The following is a 21,348-nucleotide window of genomic DNA, read 5'->3' as shown; positions in this document are numbered from 1 at the left end:
CTTATATACCCAAGGTCGCTTTACAAATAGGGAGGGGAAAAGGGGAGTGGGGGTGAGGGATCAAAGGACTTAGTGCAGAGAAATGTGTTGAGGTGCTTTTTGAACATGGGCAGGGATTGGGCAGAGCGGACGTGCCTTTACTATTCTGACCTGTTATTGAGCCTCTTATGTAATATAACGAAGGGTTAAACCGTGCTCCACTGCTTTACCAACAACATCTCATATATTGTTATCCTGGGAAACATTACTCATCAATTAAACGATTATTGAATTACTTCTGCAGATTAAACGTCCGGCCGACGTCCGCCGCTGTTAGCATCAGAGGCTAAAGATAGAAGCTAGCGACGGTCCGTTCTGCCTCCCTGAGCCGGATACGCTTCTCTCTATGGAGGCAGATGTTTCCACATGTGTGAGCAGTTTGCTGAGCAGATGTACAGATACAGACAGCTCGTTAATGCAGATACGGCGTTCCTCTTCTAATGAAGTTAAGTTCATTAAGCTCCAGACGCTCCCGGTTAGCGCTCAGAGATAAAAAGAGTCAAATACTGTTTTATGAGCTCATGGTGTCTCTGGAGGTGGAGACCACACACGATCAAAGGACATGCAAACAAACCCAAGAGAGTCAAAGGAAGAGAAAACTAATATATAAATGACATCTGCAGAGAGACAGGTGAGTCCTGCTGCAGGTAGAGACTGAACACCTGTCCAAACTACAGACAAAAGCCCCATCCTACAAAAATCAAGAGCTACAGATCCTAGAAGAGAACTCTTTGGTCCTCTTTCATTTCTTTGAGGACGTTTTGTGTCGGCTCGACAAACTTTTTACTTCTCTTTCTTGGGATGAGCGTCACATTTTGGCCGTTTCTCTCTTGGTTTTGGTGTCTTTATAAACCTCTCCTTCTCTCTTTGTTCTGCTTCATGTTTCTGTGATTTTGCACCTCTTTGAGGACATTTTGCATCAGGTGAGGTTGTTTGGTTTCCTTTAGAGGACGGTTTGTTTCCCTTTGGAAATCTGACACATTTTTGAATCTTCGACTTTTAAAAATGTCAAACTATTTTCTCATGAGTCTAGCTCCTCCGTCATGTTGCCCTGATCTTCTCGTTTTGTGTCGCCTTAATTATGTGGTGATGTTCTTTCTTGGTATTTCTTTGTAAAGTTTACTCGCCCCTTCAACTGCTGCTCGGAAAATAAAATGGCAAATATTAACTGTAGTTTTCCTAATAACTCATCTAAATGCCTCCTAAAATATCGATAACTGGGAATGAAAGGCTCTACCTTTGTCTCATTTCCTCAGGTTCAGCCTCTATTAAAGCCACGGCACTATTCTGGAGAGTCTGACAGAGTTTCCGTCCGGAGCCTCGGAGATGCTCCTTCCTTCATCTCCTGACAATAAAGCCATGTTTACTTCTGTGGTTTCCCACACACACACACACACACACAGACACAGACACAGACACAGACACACACACACACACACACACACACACACACACACACACACACACACACACACACACACACACACACACACACACACACACACACACACACACACACACACACACACACTGCTGCAAATGACAAAATGTTCCCTCAAATCGAGGCTGGAAGACCTTCACATATTGGCAGAGGAACAGATGTTCTGTATGTTCTGCGTCTCTCTGTAGAAGTTCTGCACGTCTTTCTGGGGCGTTTTGGAGCTCTTTGGTCCTCTTTCATTCCTTTGAAGTATTTTTTGTTCCTTTTGGTTTCGATCGTTTTAAGGAACTTGTAGAATTATTGCGGTTTCTTTCTGTTTGCTTTGTGTCTCTTTGGAGACATCTTGCATCGTATGTGGACGTTTTCTTAGAGGTTTTAGGCCGATTTGCATTCCTTTTTACACTTCTTGCTTTTTTGTTTGCTTTGTGTCTCTTTGAAGACATTCTGCTGTTTTTTTGGTTGTTTGCACATGTTGCATGACTTTGCGTTATGCTTTTTAGTCAGTCTGTGTCTCTTTGTAGTTGATTGCTTTGCAGATTTACATCTTCATGTTGGGAAATAGTTGGTACGATTCATTGATCGTATGAATCCCAGAGAAGGATTCAGCCTCTGCAGCTCTGTACGAAGGGTTTCCTGAGCGTTGGTGACGAGCTGTTTCTCCAGAGTTTTCATGTGAGGTGAGATTACACTTTGTCCTCAGATCTGTAATTCCAGCCGCTCTCCTTCCACTGCGTCTCTTTTCCAGAGAGTACAGGGAAGACACAGCAGACATATATTAACATATATTTATGAGTCAGAGTGTGTGAGGAGTGTGTGTGAGGAGTGTGTGAGACCGTGTGTGTGTGAGCGGCGGCCCGACACATGTCTTCGCTCAGCTTGAGTTTCCAGAGTTGACTTTCCGCCACACCAAGCAAATCAGAGAGCGGCTAAAAATAGCTCGATAAATCGAAGCAGCTAATAACAGAGAGTGTGTGTGTGTGTGTGTGTGTGTGTGTGTGTGTGTGATTTCTTAAAAGCATATTTTTCCTTCATTTCACATTTAATTTTAGGCATTTTTCATAGAATTGTGATAATATGCATACATTTCCTCCCATTTTACAATCATTTTAAGTCATTGTGTATCGATTTATTGTCATTCAGTCTTTTTGATAGTTTTGCATCTAATTTCAGTCATTAAGCATTTCATGTTAGACAACCTAACCTGTTTCCAGCCATTTTACAAATATTTCCAGTGATTTTACTTCCATGTTTTTTGTTATTGTCTTGCATCACTTCATATCTGTTGCTTTTAATCATTTTTCCGTCATTTAGCATCTCATTTTATTATGTAGCTTCTATTTTAGGCCTTTTTATAACTATTTTCAGTCATTTTGGATCTTCTAAGGCTCGTGGATGACCCGGTCCACCCATCATCTCGCCTCTCGGCTGACCTCGTGATGTGCAGTCGGTAAACCCCGGAGCTGCAGACGTCTGATTGGATAATAACAGAGCAGTCAGCCTGCAGCAGCGCAGTGGTTTCTCTCTGAGACGTCTTCCTCCTCCTCCTCCTCTTCATCACTCCACAGTCAGAAGCAGCTTCTATTCCTGGAGATGTCAGAGTTTATTTCCAGAGTTTCCAACATTTAAAGGTCTCTAAAGTCACCGAATCCAGAGGGGAACGTGAGGGAGATCTAGAGCTGACCTTGTGGGAAGTAAATATATAGCATCACTCTTTTAAGGGCTTTCTGAATATCGTGTGGAGCTGTTTCAAGCTTTCTGTGTCCTTTGGCTTCCATGATTTGCATCAGCTTAACATCTGCATCTGTTTTTAGATGTTTTTTGATTCCGTTTTGGTCATTTTGCATTACCTTTTCATCGGTGTTTCCTCATGCAGCTAGAGAACTTCTCTAGATATCAGTTATTTATCTACTTCTGGGTGAATGTATCTTAAAAGTAAAGAACTGCAGGTGTCTGCTTTTATATTCCACACATATTCAACTGTATAATATGACTTTAAAGTGGATTTAATCGGCAACTCTTGATGTATAAACGGTCAGTAATGTGCAGGAAGTCGACTGTCAGGGGATGGGTGAGGAAGGCAGAACCCAAACGCAGTATGAAACAAGGAGGCATTAAAGTGAAACATAACAAGAGACTGTGAAATAAAACCAGAAACATACCCAGGAAGACTTGAGGAACACAGGAAGCAGACGGCGACTGGAAACCAGGGACAGAATGAACCACACCAGAAAAACATGGACGCCAAACAGGAGTAATTTACTGAAACACACAGCAGGTGAAGTCAATCACATAGGAAGGGAAACAAGACACGAGGAGAAAAGGCCTTTCAAAATCAAACAGGAAACACAAAGATCTTGATATTGAGGGGCCGCATGCCAAAAGAGAAATAAGTCATGCAGTACAATCACAAAGATCTGCACGAAAAGATACCAATACCGAAAACAGATTAAAAAAGACCAAAAGAATAGATCCAGAATCACTGAAGGGATGAAAAGGGACCGGAGAATGTTGCCAAAAATCACAAACATGCAAAGAATATAAACTGAGTATGAAACTGAGTATGAACGGATGAACGGATGAAACTGAGTATGAAACTGAGTATGAATGTATGAACGGATGAAACTGAGTATGAAACTGAGTATGAACGGATGAAACTGAGTATGAAACTGAGTATGAACGGATGAAACTGAGTATGAATGTATGAACGGATGAAACTGAGTATGAACGGATGAAACTGAGTATGAAACTGAGTATGAACGGATGAAACTGAGTATGAACGGATGAAACTGATAAACGGATGAAACTGAGTATGAACGGATGAAACTGAGTATGAAACTGAGTATGAACAGATGAAACTGAGTATGAACGGATGAAACTGAGTATGAACGAATGAACGGATGAAACTGAGTATGAATGGATGAAACTGATAAACGGATGAAACTGAGTATGAACAGATGAAACTGAGTATGAAACTGAGTATGAAACTGAGTATGAACGGTATGAACGGATGAAACTGAGTATGAAACTGAGTATGAACGGATGAAACTGAGTATGAACGGATGAAACTGAGTATGAACGGATGAAACTGAGTATGAACGGATGAAACAGACGGATATCTCATGGTTAGCGATCCCTAAGTCCTGCTTCAGGTTTGAGGCCTCAGTGCTCACCATCCCTGCCTCTGAAAGCAGTTTTTCTGCTTGTTCTGAAGCTTCTCTCTCTGCCGTCTGACCGCTGTGTTTCTGTTGGTCCAAGTCCAGCTCGTGGTCCTGGTTCTGGTCCTCCCCCCACACACACTCTGTGGTCCTGCAGCAGAGAGTAAACACGGGGGGATTCCTCGCTGCTAAATACAACTCTGATGTCACTCAGACCTCCGCCTCCCATTGGCTGCTGGAGGCGTGGGCGTGCACGTGAAAGGGCGTGCATGTGGAGGGTGCTGTGTCACCGCTGTGGGAACGCTGCGTAACGACCCACTTCTTCTTCTGCTGCTACACGCTATTTTAAACTGAGCTGAGGTATTTTTACTCAGGACCAAAACTGTGTTCAAGATATTTACTGTCGTCTGTAGCAGTGTGTGTGTGTGTGTGTGTGTGTGTGTGTGTGTGTGTGTGTGTGTGTGTGTGTGTGTGTGTGTGTGTGTGTGTGTGTGTGTGTGTGTGTGTGAGTGTGTGAGAGAGAGTGTCTGTGGTGGATAAAGTGTGTGAGTGTGTCTCGTTGTGATGTGAAGAGGAGCCTCGCAGTGAGTCGGGGATTAAAGAGAGTCTGAGAGTCTGCAGAGGATCTGTGGTCACACACACACACACACACACACACACACACACACACACACACACACACACACACACACACACACACACACACACACACACACACACACACACACACACACACACACACACACACACACACACACACACACGTAAATGTGGATATCTAGAATAAGCTCAGTGAACTTCAGAACGAGGCGTTTAGTTTTGCTCTGCAGACTTCAGGAAGCTTTTCTTTAACTCGGCACCCAACAGGAGCGCGAGTGTTCCGTAGTGATGTCACCATGTTCCTGAACTTTGGGACTCTTTAGCCTTTGTAGACCGTCCACATGCACTCAAACACTCTTGAGGAGAGGGAACACCATGAACAGATGAGTAGGGCAGTAAGTTTTTCTGAGGAACAGATTAATGAACACTGAGCGGGCCCGGTCTGTGGGAATAAAGAGGACGTCCCTTTAAGTGTTTGAACTCTGGCAGCAGAGGAAGGGTTTACGAGTCCTGGGGGGGTTGTTGTGGAAACTGTGAGTTTGTCGTTAAAATCTAATAACTTGTTCTTGTCGAGGGAACACTGGGTTGGCATTGAGTTTGTCGCTGTGTTGTTTGTGTTTAACGCAGCGGACTGAGGTCCAGGGTCTGAAGGGATCATTATTGGGATCTGTTGTTTTTCAAATCTGACTGACACTTACAGTTTACACACCCAAATAACTCTTCTCTTTACCATTAGTAAATACCGTACTACTTCACATTTGTATTCCTTTCAAACCATATGATGTTGTTCAGTTGATGTTTCTGGAGTGGAAAGCAGAGATGGTATTTTTTATCATAATGTCTTATTTTATATATTAGATTTGATCTTTTCTATTAGGTCTCATATTTGTCAAATATTTAATTCATTTATCTTCTAAAACTGTCACAAAAACCTATTTTCAGAAGAAAAAAGAAAAGGATTTCTTTGTCCTGCAGGATCCTCGGACCTCCAGCTGTGATGAAGGACCGTCTGCGTCATGGAGCAACATGTCAAACATCACGTCATCCAGCGAGGCGTCTGCAGGGTGGAGACACTTTACTGTCTCTTCACACACACACACACACACACACACACAGACACAGACACAGACACAGACACACACACACACACACACACACACACACACACACACACACACACACACACACACACACACACACACACACACACACACACACACACACACACACACTAAAACAAGCGCACCACCCAGGATCATCATCAGAGCGACGGCAGTTATAAACAGAGTTCAAGACATCACTGCTGATACTGATCACACACTCCTCCCTGTGTTTAACACACACACACACACACACACACACACACACACACACACACACACACACACACACACACACACACACACACACACACACACACACACACACACACACACACACACACACACACACACACACAGACAGGAGGTGTCCTCTTCCATAACAGACGAACGGTTCGGGGTTTCCACCCAAATCTGTCGAGCACATTTCACATTGGTGTCGCAGAAATGGAAAAGTTTGGATGTGTGATCCGCCCGATCTGTGACAAGCTTTTCTTGCTTTGACTTAAATGTCCTGTAGGATACATCGCAGAGTACAAACCAGGAACCCAAACCAGTTTAAACATTAAATAATAAAGCATACTTACATAGCGGCATGTTTTTTGGATGAAATGTACATGTGGTGTACCCCAAGGCTAGGTACTGGGTCCTCTACGTTTCTTTGCTTAACTTTTGAAGTTATTCAAACCGAGTTGAATACGAGTTTTATTTCCTGATGATGTCACCTCTTGTAACTGTGTAAACGTTATACTACAACAAAGGATCTTCAATAATATCATTAGCTGCTAACATGCTAGCTAGCAGGGAACATGCCTTTGCTGGAAAGTCTTAGTCCTCCCTGATATTTTGTTGTTCATTTTATTCAATAAAGGGTGAGTCAGTCCCAGTTTATTAAAAGCTTTATTAGCATGACGTATGATATGATGTCAACCAGTTCTACTCTCACATAATTTCCTCAATAACACATGTTGACTCCTTTTACTCTCTAAAGTCGGCCCAGTTGGATAACGATGTGAATTAGCCAGTCAGAGTTGAACTTGGTGCAGAGGATTAGTGCAGTTTTATTCCACCCACGGGAGTAAATCTACTCCTTGCAGCGTTTCCATTGAAATGCATTTAGCTGGAGATTTTTACCTTTTCTTGAAGCCGGACCGGCAGTCAGACGGACGGTCTGAGGACGGCAGTGTTTCCAGTCTGCTGAGTTCTCTCTCTGTCGTCGTCTCTCAGACCTCCTGAGAAGCTGTTGCCGCCTCAAGCTGGCAGATTTCCCAGCAGCCCCTCTGATGTCTGGGGGGTCCAGATGCTGCTGAACACGTCTTCTATGTGAGGAATTTAAACTTCATGTTAAACTTGCAGCGTTACCGTCCTGCTGCTGAATCAATGGGATAAAGTTTGAGCCTGTGTTTGAAAATGTGCTGATGTGCAGATTTTTTAATCCCCTTCATTTTTCTCACATCCTCATCATTTAAAGCCACACTAAACTGTATTTAAATGAAGCCTCCAGTTACTAATATGCCTAAGGAGATGCAACTATTTGTATATAATCTGAACCTCATGCATTTATAAAGGAAATAGAATTATGTCCAATAATGTAAACTGATCAAAGTGACATGGCCTTAGATATATTTCCTAACCAACCAGGCAGGATTACTTGAACCATTATCTTCAACCTAAAATTGTAATTTAACTCCACGTGAAGTCATGTGACCGTGCTGTAGTTCCTTTATAGCCCAACATTAGCCTCCTTTAGCTTAGCGGTGGTGACGTGAGGTCATGTGACCGTGCTGTAGTTCCTTTATAGCCCAACATTAGCCTCCTTTAGCTTAGCGGTGGTGACGTGAAGTCATGTGACCGTGCTGTAGTTCCTTTATAGCCCAACATTAGCCTCCTTTAGCTTAGCGGTGGAGACGTGAGGTCATGTGACCGTGCTGTAGTTCCTTTATAGACAACATTAGCCACCTTTAGCGTAGCGGTGGTGACGTGAAGTCATGTGACCGTGCTGTAGTTCCTTTATAGCCCAACATTAGCCACCTTTAGCTTAGCGGTGGGGACGTGAAGTCATGTGACCGTGCTGTAGTTCCTTTATAGCCCAACATTAGCCACCTTTAGCTTAGCGGTGGGGACGTGAAGTCATGTGACCGTGCTGTAGTTCCTTTATATCCAACATTAGCCTCCTTTAGCTTAGCGGTGGTGACGTGAAGTCATGTGACCGTGCTGTAGTTCCTTTATATCCCAACATTAGCCACCTTTAGCTTAGCGGTGGGGACGTGAAGTCATGTGACCGTGCTGTAGTTCCTTTATATCCCAACATTAGCCTCCTTTAGCTTAGCGGTGGGGACGTGAAGTCATGTGACCGTGCTGTAGTTCCTTTATAGCCCAACATTAGCCACCTTTAGCTTAGCGGTGGAGACGTGAGGTCATGTGACCGTGCTGTAGTTCCTTTATAGACAACATTAGCCACCTTTAGCGTAGTGGTGGGGACGTGAAGTCATGTGACCGTGCTGTAGTTCCTTTATAGCCCAACATTAGCCTCCTTTAGCTTAGCGGTGGGGACGTGAAGTCATGTGACCGTGCTGTAGTTCCTTTATAACCCAACATTAACCACCTTTAGCTTAGCGGTGGGGACGTGAAGTCATGTGATCGTGCTGTAGTTCCTTTATAGCCCAACATTAGCCTCCTTTAGCTTAGCGGTGGGGACGTGAAGTCATGTGATCGTGCTGTAGTTCCTTTATAGCCCAACATTAGCTTTTGGAAATCTCCCAATATGAAGAGCTAGGAGCATGTTAGCGTGCTGCTGTAAAGATAAGACGGTTAAACGTCAGACAGAGCGGCTACAGTGTGTGTGTTGCTTCTCAGGCAGGAATGTGTGTGTGTGTGTGTGTGTGTGTGTGTGTGCTCTGAAAAGTGGGCAGCCTTGAGATGTTTCCAGAAGCTCTGGTATGCATTATTGTGGGGAGACGGGATCAAGGCGCCTTTAATGGGACGTGACGTTTAACCCATGTTGTTGGTCACAAAAGTAAAGAAAGAGTAAATCTGATTTCTGAAGCATTTCAAACCCTCTTTTTTCTGCAGAAGACTTCATTAAAGTGCAGTAAAAGCAGCAGTTTGTTAACCTGCAGACAGTGTGTGTGGAACTGTGTCAGGGCTTTTCAGGTTTTGGAAACACACCCATGCAAAGCGTCTGCAGAGCCAACCCCAACACAGCAGCATCCAGCAGACAATATTTCACACTCAGAGAGAAGTGAGAGGCTTTCAGCAACAACAGTTCACTGGTTCCAGAGCGAAACCAGGACCTGGAGTCTATAAAGACTGAGTATTTCATATTATACGAGTAGAGCTGCGCTATTAGAAAAAGCCCTGAGATAAAAGTCTGTTGTTTCTGTGTTGGTCCCTGAAGGCAACATCTCCCTGGCCCGATTTCTCCTTAAATTCTGTCAGAAAATAATCTCTGTGTCAAACAAACGTGTAGTTCAGCAGAATAATCTCCACATGAATGATTTCTGAAGTAAAAAGCTAATATTAGGCTATAAAGGAACTACAGCACGTCACATGACTTCACGTCTCCACCGCTAAGCTAAAGGCGGCTAATGTTGGGCTATAAAGGAACTACAGCACGTCACATGACCTCACCGTCTCCACCGCTAAGCTAAAGGAGGCTAACGTTGGGCTATAGAGGAACTACAGCACGGTCACATGACCTCACCTCTCCACCGCTAAGCTAAAGGAGGCTAATGTTGGGCTATAAAGGAACTACAGCACGGTCACATGACCTCACGTCTCCACCACTAAGCTAAAGGAGGCTAACGTTGGGCTATAGAGGAACTACAGCACGGTCACATGACCTCACGTCTCGACCACTAAGCTAAAGGAGGCTAATGTTGGGTTATAAAGGAACTACAGCACGGTCACATGACCTCACGTCTCGACCACTAAGCTAAAGGAGGCTAATGTTGGGTTATAAAGGAACTACAGCACGGTCACATGACCTCACGTCTCGACCACTAAGCTAAAGGAGGCTAATGTTGGGTTATAAGGAACTACAGCACGGTCACATGACCTCACGTCTCGACCACTAAGCTAAAGGAGGCTAATGTTGGGTTATAAAGGAACTACAGCACGGTCACATGACCTCACGTCTCCACCACTAAGCTAAAATGTCATTTATTAAAAATATAATATGTGAAAAAAGTTAGCAATACAATACAGTCGGATACATTTAAAAAAAAGAAGCACATTACATAATGTCAGTTTATTACATAACAGCTTGAAGAACTGGATCTTTCTGAGAGTTTGTTTGCAGAACGGAGGGAGTGTAAAAGCCCGTAATGACCCATAATCCTCGGCGAGGCCTTGAGGAAATGGGTTAACGGGATCAATCACAGCTGCAGCCGATCCACTAACTATATAGTTGGACGTGCTGCTGCAGTAAACACTGTGAAATACCGTGATTAAACTCAGAGTTCAGCAGGTGAAAACGTTCTCTGGACTACGGGAAGAGTTTAATTTGAGTTTACTTTAAAGCTGTTTGGCTCTAAAGCGACTGCAGCCGGTTTATATCCAAATGTGTTCAAATTACAATTCATTTTTTAAATCATTTAAATTTAATTCAATCTTTTATTTAAACATCATCTTTTATTTTGAATCTTATCATTATTTATTCATTAGGTGGTATTTCTAAATATTTCCTGTTTAATTGTTTTTGGCAATAATTAAATATTTAAAATTTAATTAAATCAAATGTGTTTTTTATAAAAATAAAAAAATATGTAGGAGTAAAGGAACTTCTTTTTTATGATATCTATATATTTTTTCTATTTAATATTGCTATTTATTTTTACAATTTAGAGCTTAAAAAACACATTGACTCTTTCTGCCCGACGACTCGTTTTTATTGGTGGTTTCAGATCCTGTCTGCAGAATAATCTCCTCCACAACATGTGTAGTGTTGTTTTTAATCAGGTTTATGTGTATGTGTATGTGTGTGTGTGTGTGTGTGTGTGTGTGTGTGTGTGTGTGTGTGTGTGTTGGCGGTGGCGCGGCGTCATGCTGCTGCTTCACAGCCGTCGCCTCACTGGGTGTGTTTGATTTGTTCGCCTTCAGGAAACCTCTCAGTCATTTACAGAAGTGTGTAAAACAGTAACGAGCTTAACGAGGCGCTGCTGGAGGAGGAGGAGGAGGAAGAAGAGGAGGAAGTGTGGTATACCTTCCTGAACCCAGTTACCCCTTCATCACCTGGAGAATAAACAAAAATAATAGAAATATTTCAGGTTTTTCTGCTAATTTTACTTATTTTTCTGAACATTTTTTGGGGTCATTTTTGTTTGCTTCTTGTAACTTGTGTGCAGATTAACTTGTTCATACAAAACAGAAACACCCTCAGGGTTAGAAAGGGTCAGATGACACGAAATTGGGGTTTTAAAAATCTATAAAACATGCAAATTTAAAAATAGGTTTTAGTGACTTCATGAATACTGAATAGTCGACTGAAAATCTTAATGTCTCTTTTTCTACATTTTTGCATCTTTTTGTGGTCGTTTTTTGTACTCTTATGTCCAGTTAGTTTTATCTCTTTTTAAGACTTCACGGAAATGTCAGCAGAAACTTCCCCCAGGGGCTCTGACCCTTTTATTAACCCGCCCATCTGAATACACTGAGTAACTGCACTGCAGCGCCTCGTTCTTCAGCAGTAGTGTTTCTGTGCAGCTTCCTCTTCATTAGGAGCCTCTCAGATCCCTCTCAGATCCCTCTCAGGTCGAGCCTCTCAGATCCCTCACAGATCCCTCTCAGGTCGAGCCTCACACATCCCTCACAGATCCCTCTCAGATCCCTCTCAGATCCCTCTCAGGTCGAGCCTCACAGATCCCTCTCAGATCCCTCTCAGGTCGAGCCTCACAGATCCCTCTCAGGTCGAGCCTCTCAGATCCCTCACAGATCCCTCTCAGATCCCTCTCAGATCCCTCTCAGGTCGAGCCTCTCACATCCCCCTCAGGTCGAGCCTCTCAGATCCCTCACAGATCCCTCTCAGATCCCTCTCAAAACCCTCTCAGATCCCTCTCAGATCCCTCTCAGGTCGAGCCTCACAGATCCCTCACAGATCCCTCTCAGGTCGAGCCTCTCAGATCCCTCACAGATCCCTCTCAAAACCCTCTCAGATCCCTCTCAGATCCCTCTCAGGTCGAGCCTCTCAGATCCCTCACAGATCCCTCTCAGGTCGAGCCTCTCAGATCCCTCACAGATCCCTCTCAGGTCGAGCCTCACACATCCCTCACAGATCCCTCTCAGATCCCTCTCAGGTCGAGCCTCACAGATTCCTCTCAGATCCCTCTCAGATCCCTCTCAGGTCGAGCCTCACAGATCCCTCTCAGGTTGAGCCTCTCAGATCCCTCACAGATCCCTCTCAGATCCCTCTCAGATCCCTCTCAGGTCGAGCCTCTCACATCCCCCTCAGGTCGAGCCTCTCAGATCCCTCGCAGATCCCTCTCAGATCCCTCTCAAAACCCTCTCAGATCCCTCTCAGATCCCTCTCAGGTCGAGCCTCACAGATCCCTCTCAGATCCCTCTCAGGTCGAGCCTCACAGATCCCTCACAGATCCCTCTCAGATCCCTCTCAGATCCCTCTCAGGTCGAGCCTCTCACATCCCTCACAGATCCCTCTCAGATCCCTCTCAGATCCCTCACAGATCCCTCACAGATCCCTCTCAGGTCGAGCCTCTCAGATCCTTCTCAGGTGGAGCCTCACAGATCCCTCTCAGATCCCTCTCAGATCCCTCATAGATCCCTCTCAGGTCGAGCCTCACAGATCCCTCTCAGGTCGAGCCTCACAGATCCCTCTCAGATCCCTCACAGGTCCCTCACAGGTCGAGCCTCACAGACCCCTCTCAGATCCCTCACAGTTCCCTCACAGGTCGAGCCTCTCAGATCCCTCTCAGATCCCTCTCAGGTCGAGCCTCTCAGATCCCTCTCAGATCCCTCACAGATCCCTCACAGTTCCCTCACAGGTCGAGCCTCTCAGATCCCTCTCAGATCCCTCACAGTTCCCTCTCAGATCCCTCTCAGATCCCTCACAGTTCCCTCATAGATCCCTCTCAGATCCCTCACAGATCCCTCACAGGTCCCTCACAGGTCGAGCCTCACAGACCCCTCTCAGATCCCTCACAGATCCCTCACAGTTCCCTCACAGGTCGAGCCTCTCAGATCCCTCTCAGATCCCTCACAGATCCCTCACAGTTCCCTCACAGGTCGAGCCTCTCAGATCCCTCTCAGATCCCTCACAGTTCCCTCTCAGATCCCTCTCAGATCCCTCACAGTTCCCTCATAGATCCCTCTCAGATCCCTCACAGTTCCCTCACAGATCCCTCTCAGGTCGAGCCTCTCACCGCAGACTGGCGGCGGTGAGGCTGTGGTTCGGCACCTTTAAGAGAGGATGATGAATGGCTCTTTAATTGCTGAAGAACGTGTAAAGGCCGGCTGCTGCTCCTCTCAGGCTCTGACTCTCCGTTTGGGGACGTATTATGGCAACTTTTTGCATTTCCACAACTCCCCCGCTCCTAATTACATTTTCCCCTGCCAAACATTTTACATTATTTCACAACACGACATGACTCCACTCGAAAATCATGTTTCCTGAAATGTAAACTCCACCCTAACATGGAAATGCCCGACAAAATGTCAACTGTAATAAACTACAGCACAACCGGACCGCCGTGGAGCCAGATCCAAAGAGAGGGGGGGGTCTGGACTCATGAAGCCCGCAGTCAGGGCACTGATTTGAACCCGGTCCTGTTTGAGTATGAAGCCTTGCATGTTGCAGACCTCCTAGGCCCCTCACCTGGGCTCCTGGTCATCCCACGCTCCGAACGTAGACTCAGTGCCTTCTCTGTTGCAGCTCAAGACTGTGGACCGGCACCACCTCCCCCCCCCACCGGACCGGTCCCCTCCATGGACTGCTGTAAATCCAGACTAAGAACCTACTTAATTCTCTAGCGTTTGACTCTCATCTGCCTGATGCGTGTTTATTTGTGCATCAGAGCTGTGTGTGTTCATGTGTACGTCTCTTCTATTTATTTAGGGTTGGGGTTAGGGTTGGGTTAGGGTTAGGGTTGGGGTCAGGGTTAGGGTTAGGGTGTGCTTTATCAATAAATGTGATGGATCGATTGTCTGCCACAACCAGCTGTCAGGTAGTTGCAATAGTTATCCTAAAGTCCTGGACGTGCATGTACATTTCTTGGCTAAAAATAACGGCCAGACGGATGCTACACTTAGCATTCAGTAGCAGAGAAGCAGCTGCAATGGGTGAAATGATCTGGATCTACCTGAGAGAATACTGGTGTTAGCAGCCACCCCCCCCACCCCCCCACCGTGGTATGTAAACAGCGTGACTCAGCGCTCAGTGATCCCGAGTTTCCAGAACTGAGGGCTGAGCGTGAGTAATGGAGGTGTCATCAGGCTGCAGGTCGCTGTTTACAGTCTGCAGGAGAGAGGAGGATCCTGGAGCCTGAGGGCCGCTGGCCCCCGACCCTGCAAAGGGCCGCCGACCCTGCCCCAGGTGTCACTGAGCTGGTTTTCCAGCGTCTGGAGGTAGAGCCTCTCAGTCATTATGTTTCTGGGGAAATAGTGAGTGCTTGTTCCTGGACGGGGAGCTCTCCCTGAAGGGAGGGTCCTCTGATTAACTGAGGCTCCACACAATGACTCTGGAGCGGCGGCTGGGTGTGGGGGGTGTGGGTGTTCAGACGCATTAGTGAGGCCTGATGTGGGGAATAAAGCGAGGCGACGGCCGGCAGACGGGCTGACCGCGGCTGTCAGCAGCGAATCACTGCGAGGATTAATGAAGCTCCAGTTCCAGAGTTCAGTCTCAGAGCTTTAATGAAGTCAGATCACTCATTTGTTATGTTTGGTAAGTGTTATGGTTTTACATTTGACAGGCTTTAAAGTCCTGACAGCAAACCTCAGAGAAAAATACTGATATCTTTTTTTAGAAAAAAACTAATTTTATATCAGAATTCTGACTTTTCTCAGAACCTGTCTCAGAACCGGTCTCAGAACCTGTCTCAGAACCGGTCTCAGAACCGGTCTCAGAACCGGTCTCAGAACCGGTCTCAGAACCGGTCTCAGAACCGGTCTCAGAACCGGTCTCAGAACCGGTCTCAGAACATTAAAATGTATTATTTTCAGATTTCTGAGATTTTCCTTGAACATAATACAAATTAAAAAATGAAAATATATATTTTTTCCAAATTTCAGATTAAAGTCTGAACTCTGAGATTTCCCCCCCGAAAAAAAGGTTTCAGAAAAAAAAGCAAAATTATAAATATGTTCCAAATTGTTCAGGTCTTAATATAAATATATAAAATGTAACGCTGTGAACAAAGAACCATTTACTGTTGTTATAGTCACCTGTACCTGTATTTTCCCAGTTGGAATCACTGCCACTTTATTCAGCCATTACATCTCTCTCTGCAAACACCCAGAGAAGAGGAGCTGCAGGGTGGCCTGATGACGTCACGCCTCAAACCAACAGCAGGTCGAACATTTCCTTTATTGAAACTGAGACGATTTTGAGCCAATCCTCATCACATCTTGGCCTAAAGAGACCAAAAAGACACCTTTTAATGTTCCAACATCATGGAAAATAAACCAAACCCTTCTCCTCACCTTCAGAAACACTTCCATCTCTCTATCATTGACCCCTAACAATACATAGGGGTCAGGAAATGGCTTGTTTTTCAAAATAAAAGCCTCCAACAGTCGCTGAAGGGCATAAAACACCTACGAAAATACCTTGTTTTTCAAAATAAAAGCCCAAGAAGGTAACAGTATCCTAACTTGGATCATTTCCTTTATTGTAGCTGCAGTGCTTTGACCGACCGGGGGATTAGAATGTGACTTTTAAGAGATGTTTAATAATGAAGGACTGAAAATTTCACTAAGGGGCAGATTTGGGGGTACTGAGAGGTCAGAATTGTCAGGATTGAACCAGTGCTCCCATGACCATCCCACTAAGCCACAGCCTCCACACAGGTTATACCGATAGGTAACAGAACAACGTCAGGGTTTGGAGAGAAGCTGTTCCTTAATAAACAGAAACACTGCAGGGACAGGCGAGGGAAACAAAACCAGAACCAAACTGGGAAAACTTTAGGAGACATGATGGGAGGGCAGACAGACTGGGAATCAAACCGACTGGACGACGACGAAGCAACAAGGAACACAAGGGGAATGCAAGATTAAAGACAGGAAGGAAGACAGGACCAGACTCAAGGAGAGAATGACTTTCAAAATAAAACAGGAACTAAAAGCATGTGTCAAAGGGAATGAAATCAAGTTCATATTTAGGCAGCAAACTTTGACTTAAGGGTTAGAAAACCATGCTTTGAGTTTAGATATTCTTTTGGTTTCAGGCAGGAACATCTCTCTAAATATATCTGTGACTCGTCAACAGCAAAGTTAACCTCAGATATCAGTTTTTACCCTAACTTTGACTAAAATAACCATAAACCCTTTGACAGTTGCCCTTTTATTGGACTCACGGACGTCCTCCAAACCTTTTTAATTGGATTATAATAAAACACCAGTAGCATGTCGTCCTCTCTCCTCTTACACTGTATTATGAGTCCTTGTATTGTGTTTATTTGTATTACATTCTGGACGGGGCCCGCGGAGCTGAAAGCACTTTGCGTCTCCTCTTCCTGTCCCGCTGTTTACTGCTCTTCCTCTGGCTCGTTAGACCGAGAGTTTATAATAAAACTGAAATGATGGTGGGGCGAGTGTTTGGAGAGCGCGGGGTCTATATTTATCCAGACAGCATCTGGACGCTACAGTAGGAGCTCCTGTGCGGCTCCACTTGTTCGCTCCTCGCCGTGCTGCTGAGGTCTGGATCTGGTTTCTGCACCGCGCAGTAAAAGAGAGAGGCAGACGGCGTCGGCGTTTAACAGAAACAGAAACACGGCGTCGTTGGAGGATCCAGAGATAATAACTGTGGAAGACGTGAGTCACTGAGGTCCAGCCCCGAGACACCAGAGCACCTCTGATATTTAAATAAAAGAGCATTTAATAAATACCTTAATGCATGTGGAGCTGAGTCTGCAGCCACGGCCAGGGAGGGAAAACACCACGATATTTGACCTTTGGGACAGAAATGAGACGAGTATTTTATCACGTCTTTGGTGCATAAAAACAACAACAACAAAAAATGACGTCAAAAAACATTTAAAATGAAGGAGAAATTATAAATTATAAAAATGAACAAAATAACTCTATATAATATAAATATTTGAGATATTCAAATACTATGAAGACATGTAAAACAGGAATAAAATAAACAGCAAAATGTTTTTAAAATATATACAATATTTAAAAAACACAATTAACATAAAAAAGTACAAGAGAAAAATATCATTTTGGTTTAGTGGTAGGATACAATAATATAAATGACTACAAATATGATATTGTATACATATTGAAATACTATAAAGACATGTGCAATAAAAACAGGAATACAAAAGTATAAACATTGGAGGAAAAAACTCGAAAAAGAATTCAAATACAAATAATGCTGAAAAAACTCAAAATAAAATAAATACTTAAAAAATATCATCTTGATTATTTGGTAGGTAATGAAGTGAGGAAATAACAGGAAGTGACTGGCTTCACGGTCAGCACCTTAAACCCCCCAAACACCTCCAGATTTACCCTCTAATCCACACACCCTGCCACTACCTATAAACCTAACCGTTTCCTCTCTGCTTCCACCGTCATCCATCAAATAAATGCTAAAAATCCCCCCCAAAAAATGAAGATTAAACTCTGTGCTGGGGGCTTTTATGAAGAGTGGTCGACTCCACGGCTGCCGGATTGCATTTAAATATATAAAACACATCTATAAACGTGCTCACATCTGAATGAAGAGGGAAAGGGTAGTGAGAGGCCTTTGAAGTCTTGGTTATCAACGGAAGAGAGACTGTCATCTGTCAAATAAACGCTAAAAGGACCTCGGAGTGAAGAAGATGTTCACTAACGCTGTGGACCTGCTCTGAAGTGGTCGAGTCAGGCTGGGTTTCAGTCAAATAAACTGCCTAACATGTCCATGAAAGAGGGAAATGAGAGCCTTTGAACCTTAGACTCTTCGTTATCAACAGAGGGGTTAACGTTCGGGGGTGAAGGGGATAAAACATCAAACAACGAGAAGACTGCTAACCAACAAGAGACACGGAAACATACAAGTCAACAAAGAGTCACACAACTACAGAAAAGGGACACTAAGAGACACAAGGGGACACTAACAGAGCACAAGGGGGCACTAAGAGACACTAACAGAGCACAAGGGGACACTAAGAGACACTAACAGAGCACAAGGGGACACTAAGAGACACAAGGGGACGCTAAGAGAGCACAAGAGACACTAACAGAGCACAAGGGGACACTAAGAGACACTAACAGAGCACAAGGGGACACTAAGAGAGCACAAGGGGACACTAAGAGAGCACAAGGGGACACTAAGAGACACTACAGAGCACAAGGGGACACTAAGAGACACAAGGGGACACTAAGAGAGCACAAGGGGACACTAAGAGAGCACAAGGGGACACTAGGAGAGCACAAAGGGACACTAAGAGAGCACAAGAGACACTAACAGAGCACAAGGGGACACTAACAGAGCACAAGGGGACACTAAGAGAGCACATGGGGACACTAAGAGAGCACATGGGGACACTAAGAGAGCACAAGGGACACTAACAGAGCACAAGGGGACACTAAGAGAGCACAAGGGGACACTAAGAGAGCACAAAGGGACACTAAGAGAGCACAAGGGGACACTAAGAGAGCACAAGGGGACACTAAGAGAGCACATGGGGACACTAAGGGGACACTAAGAGAGCACAAGGGGACACTAAGAGAGCACAAGGGGACACTAAGAGAGCACATGGGGACACTAAGGGGACACTAAGAGAGCACAAGGGGACACTAAGAGAGCACAAGGGGACACTAAGAGAGCACAAGGGGACACTAAGAGAGCACAAGGGACACTAAGAGAGCACAAGGGGACACTAAGAGAGCACAAGGGGACACTAAGAGAGCACAAGGGACACTAAGAGAGCACAAAGGGACACTAAGGGGACACTAAGAGAGCACAAGGGGACACTAAGAGAGCACAAAGGGACACTAAGGGGACACTAAGAGAGCACAAAGGGGACACTAAGAGAGCACAAAGGGACACTAAGGGGACACTAAGAGAGCACAAGGGACACTAAGAGAGCACAAGGGGACACTAAGAGAGCACAAGGGGACACTAAGAGAGCACAAAGGGACACTAAGGGGACACTAAGAGAGCACAAGGGGACACTAAGAGAGCACAAGGGGACACTAAGGGGACACTAAGAGAGCACAAAGGGACACTAAGGGGACACTAAGAGAGCACAAGGGGACACTAAGAGAGCACAAGGGGACACTAAGGGGACACTAAGAGAGCACAAGGGGACACTAAGGGGACACTAAGAGAGCACAAAGGGACACTAAGGGGACACAGAATGGTAATAGATGAACCCTACACATATTGGAGATTCTGTGGAAACCTAAAAGTACGTTGTCTGCAATGATGTCGTTACCATCCAAGATAAATTTACCATGAGCCTGCAGATGTGAAACCATGTGGACTCAAAGGTTTTAAAAGCTGCTTTAAATCTGTTTTGTTTCATTAAAACCAACTCTGCTCCATTTTTATTGTCAATGTGTCCATCAAAAATTAGCGACACCTTCTGAAAAGATGAAGGCAAACGCACCAAACATAGAAGATACGTCATTTTAAGCATCAATTTAAACCAATTAACCAATTAGCAATTAGAGTTCAAGAGATGATTATTTGTCCATGCAGTCAACCAAACAACTCATTATCTCTGAGAACCTGATGTACGAACCTCCGATAGCATTAGCTGCTATACACGGATTAGCTGCTATCAGGTAGCATTAGCTGCTATACACGGATTAGCTGCTATCAGGTAGCATTAGCTGCTATACACGGATTAGCTGCTATCAGGTAGCATTAGCTGCTATACACGGATTAGCTGCTATCAGGTAGCATTAGCTGCTATACACGGATTAGCTGCTATCAGGTAGCATTAGCTGCTATACACGGATTAGCTGCTATCAGGTAGCATTAGCTGCTATACACGGATTAGCTGCTATCAGGTAGCATTAGCTGCTATACACGGATTAGCTGCTATCAGGTAGCATTAGCTGACACTGTTCAAAACCTCTTTGTTCTAAACATGTTTTCTATCAACCCGGGTCCTCGTTAATGGTGCGTCTACTTCCAACGTTACTTGCACAAGTTTTACCGCGGCATCAACTACGTTCACTTGCGTCAAGAGGCGAGGCTTATCTCCAACAACAACAACAACATCAACAACATCAACAACAACAACTAATGCTAACAAACAGTATACTAATGCTAAGGTAAACTGCAGATTGTTAGCTTCCTCTGGTCTGAGTTCCCGGGCCGCAGGCTGCTTTTCCATCTGCTTCGATTTTACAATTCCAGCTGCTGATTTCTGAGCGAAGGACGGGGCAGAGTGACTCGGCGCCCCCACCCCGCTCTGTCTAAGTGTATCTGACAGGTCTAAAGGATCCGCTCCTCTGACCCGCCTCCCCGCTCAAACCCACCGGCTGCAGAGGCGGAGAGCCTGCCTCTCTTCTCCCGTGTATTTGGACGTTTCTATGGAGACGAGGGTTTGTTGACGGGGCCTGTTGACAACCGGTCTATGCAGCCAAATACAGACAACCCCCCCCCTCCGACAGAGAGCAATGCATTCTGGGAAAATCCTGTAAAAGGAGCAAGGAATAAGAGCTCTCTGTTGCTGACAGTACAACACAAACCTTTTCATTGAGGGTTTTCACCTCCTTCCTGAGAAAAAAAGGCAGAAATGTTGGATGATTGAACGCATTTGATCCCAGAGGCAACCACATGTTATTATGTGGCATTAACAGAAGAACAAAGCCTGATTCAGACCTAAAGACATTT

At 44.8% G+C, this 21,348-nt stretch overlaps 1 long non-coding RNA gene across 1 annotated transcript; it reads right to left on the bottom strand.

The window, feature by feature from the left end:
* Positions 1–11,264: 11,264 nt before the first annotated feature.
* On the bottom strand, positions 11,265–21,114 carry LOC134878897 (uncharacterized). Its single transcript, XR_010167748.1, has 4 exons — positions 20,991–21,114; positions 17,393–17,456; positions 15,735–15,916; positions 11,265–11,567 (listed from the first exon to the last, which is right to left on the bottom strand). It is a non-coding gene; the product is annotated as an uncharacterized LOC134878897 (long non-coding RNA).
* Positions 21,115–21,348: the final 234 nt, after the last annotated feature.

The sequence above is a fragment of the Eleginops maclovinus genome, chromosome 17 (genome assembly GCF_036324505.1).
Source record: "Eleginops maclovinus isolate JMC-PN-2008 ecotype Puerto Natales chromosome 17, JC_Emac_rtc_rv5, whole genome shotgun sequence".
Taxonomy (NCBI): Eukaryota; Metazoa; Chordata; class Actinopteri; order Perciformes; family Eleginopidae; genus Eleginops; species Eleginops maclovinus.
The sequence above is the reverse complement of the archived record's forward strand: the minus strand, read 5'-3'. Positions and strand labels throughout refer to the sequence as shown.